This window comes from Notothenia coriiceps, unplaced genomic scaffold (genome assembly GCF_000735185.1).
Source record: "Notothenia coriiceps isolate Sejong01 unplaced genomic scaffold, NC01 NC01_scaffold00010934, whole genome shotgun sequence".
Lineage (NCBI taxonomy): Eukaryota > Metazoa > Chordata > Actinopteri > Perciformes > Nototheniidae > Notothenia > Notothenia coriiceps.
Window position 1 is genome coordinate 413,990 of NW_011343635.1, and position 3,585 is coordinate 417,574.

Here is a 3,585-nt window from a genome sequence, read left to right on the forward strand (position 1 = left end):
TTTATAAATAGCTCAAACTTGTATTTCTTCTTTCTCATGCTCACTTGATATGTTTGTTTGGCATATTACAGTGTGACCCTCTAAAGATAATGGATTGTTGCACTTTGTGCTGATTTGTGGGTGGAGACTGTTCAAATGTTCTTGGTTGTTGTTTATACAAATACATTTATTGAAAACGGAAATTAGAGTGCGCTTCTGTGTTTGCTTCCCCTGTCAAGAGTTTGGATCACTCAGTGATGATACTATACCTATATAATCTGTGGAAACTCAGCTTTAATCGGATATCTTGTATGTGCAGCTACGATAAGTAATAAGGGTATCTTTTATCTTGAGTTCTGTGCCAAAGTGCGTTAGCAATTTTCGCTCAGGGGTCATTTAGATGCTTCTTATGAGACTTGTGTTTTGTTTTGGTAAAAATGGTTTGTATCGTCAGTTAGCTGAGATTATTCCCGTTAATCTGGTGTAACACATTAATAGGTTCTTAAATATTAAGATCCCCTGAGACACAGTGTCGTGAAAAAAAAAAAGTACCCGCCGGCGGGGACCTTGGGGCTTAACAGATTAACAATTACGATTTTAATTAAATTTTGTATTTTCATCTAATCACAAAGTAGAGGTAAGAATATATCCATCCTCTCTCTGCAGCTATATGTCTTCTATTATTATAACTTTCATCATTGAGACAGAGGAAATCAATCATGTTATTTAACATCACCAGCAGTAAAACAAATATATCGAGTTGTTTATTTGTATTATATGTGCAGCAAGTATATAGAAGCAGCTGTTGGGGAATCAGACAGACTCAAGCTATAATCGTGAAATATCTATTAAAAGAAAGGACACATACAAAATCTAATTTGTAAAAAACTCACTCTTGCCTGCGCGCATTGCACCCTGAGATATGGTAGACCGCGGAGGATACATCAGATGTATCCTCCAAATCCGGGAAAAAAAGGCTGCAATCGTGGGCCGCATTCGGAGGAGTCTTATCTTTAAAAAAAATTGGGACAGCCTTCTTTTGGCGGAAGGGACGTATGCGGTCTACAAAATGCAGCCTTCAAAGGGTGCATCCCCTGAATTGAGACACGGCCTAGGATGGGTCAAATGCAGAGAAACCATTTCGTTACATAGTACCTGTACTGTGTAATGACAATAATAGTGCAAAAAAATAAAAAACTGAAGCAGAATTCCAATGCTAAATGTAATTAGCTCATGCTGAATGACTGTACGATCTGATTGAACATCTTCAAAACTCCAATTGTGCTGCAGAACAGACACCTGAGTTTCCTTAGGATTTGTTAGATCATTTTTTAACACACATTTTTTAGTGGTGAGTGTGCTTACTGAATACTGTTGAGTCTTCAGGTTAGACTATACCTCCTGCAATGTCACTGGGAGGAATTTATTAAAAATCCTGTGACTAGTAGTTTGATTTATGGCAGGTCTTGGATCCCTTTCTTTTGAATTATAAAGTCTTGCAATTAACAGATTGAAAGGACATTTAACCCTGTGTTGAGGGAGTGCTGGGAATAACAATGACACTGAAGTTTTGTCACACAAAAGTTTAAAACAGTGAAAAAAGCTTACACATCTCAAGCATAGAAGTTCCACGCAGTACAGTAGGACAATAATTCAGTAAGTTATGGAAATGACTTAGATTGAGTACACTCCTTTGAAGAATATTGGTAAGATTATTACACCTCTTTTAATTAGTATGCAAATGCATTTCTTTATGATCACTTTCGTTCTTTCTTCATTATATTTCATCTCTCTATTTATCCTTCAAGAAAAAGAAAGATTCAATTCACTTTGTCTTGTGTTAGCGCGCTAATTTATCGCTTTGTAATTAATTTCAGATATATTACCCATTAATCAGACACATCTGTACAATTATATGCACAGAATTTCTTCTATAATGGCCGAACTTACCTGTCCATTCTGCAGTTTTGCACATTTAATATCATGTACATCCAATTTGACAACTTAGAGGAGGTCAAACAAGTACCTACATGAAGTTTTATGTTACTTAGCTGAAGCGTTATCACTTTTTTACTGCACATACACTACTTCCCAGAGTACTTCAAATCAATTATCATCTTTCACTTGCTCGCCTTTTGAAATCTGAGAATGAAAAAGCTGACAGATCAATCCAGTAGATCTAGTGTGTGGGATTTAACAGCACTGTTCGAGGTCACACAAGATCTCTTACCTCAGCGAGTCAAATTATGCCTAATCTCCATCGATAAATATGTGCTTATAGATGCAGGATGTGTAGGCACCGGGTGAAGATTATAGGTAGTTTTATGGCTTCTGTTTGCAGTCCATTTATAGTCCAAGCAGTCTTGATCAATTGTATTTTAACTGGTTGTATGCAGGTAAACATTGACCAAAATTCACTCTCAGTGCTGCCATTCTTTGACAAAGATTTAGCTTCCAAATAGCCTAACAACTGGCTATCTCGCCTGGCTGAGTATTTTTGTCCTTAAAAGGTTTCAGAAAGGGGACTTTTAGCTTTAAATATCAGATAATTTAAAGGGGCCCTATTGTGATTTTTCAGGGTGTCCCTTTCCTGTAGTGTGTTATAGGTTTTTGTGCATGTAAATGGTCTGCAAAGGCTAAATTACCAAAGTTCCCTCTCTGAAACGCATTGATTGTAGTCATTTGTTTACATAGTGACATCACTACTTAACTCGCGCTTGTATTAGCCGTAGACTGTATATATCAGGCATGAAAATCACTCACCTTTCGGCGAAATTCGCCTTTTTGAAACCAAAATAGGTGACCTACGTGAATCGTGTAGATTCGATGAGAAAATATTTAAGGGGGGGGTAGGTTCAGAGGCCGTAATGGTACGCACCGTTGGGTGACGAGTGGAAGCCGTCTCGTTACGGCCGCTGAACCAGCCCCAGAGATTCAGTGAACTACGAACAGGTGCGCGTGCCAAAAGGGACCTGATCATTGGTTTACAAGCAGTTCGCTTCGCTCGTGCTGACCAGAGCGGGATCCAGACCACCATCAGAAGCTGAAAGCACGCCTGGCCTCGGTGATTTACCTGACTGAATTTGGTGAGTGATGGTTTCAATCATTTTAATATTTTCTGGTATATCTAAGTTACCCAGGAGCTCTGTTGACATAGGCTTAGCTAACGTTAGCTACAGCTTGATGAATTGAGTCATTGAACACAGCAGGAGAGAACGCAACGTTAGACAGCTAGCAATAAAGCTCCGGTGGAAAATGATTAGCTAACGCTACCGTTAACGTTAGCCTAACATTAGCTAGATATCGTTACTAAAGTTAGATGCTAGCTTGTATAGCTTACGGTAAATCACAAAAAAAAAAACTGGTTAATCTTAGTGCTACTTTCTAAAATCTCTACAAAACGTTTTTCCAGACCTGTTGATGATTTTAAGGTGAGGGGACTGACAAGGCTGAAGGGTGAAGTGGTCCACCGTTCTATCAATAAGGCTAAACTAGAAGTTAGTACTAACACTAATACAAACATTATTTTTGCAGAATGAGTGTGTTAGGGGAGAAGGATTCAGCCATTGTTAAACAGCTGGATGCTGGATTGAAATGCAGCTGGAA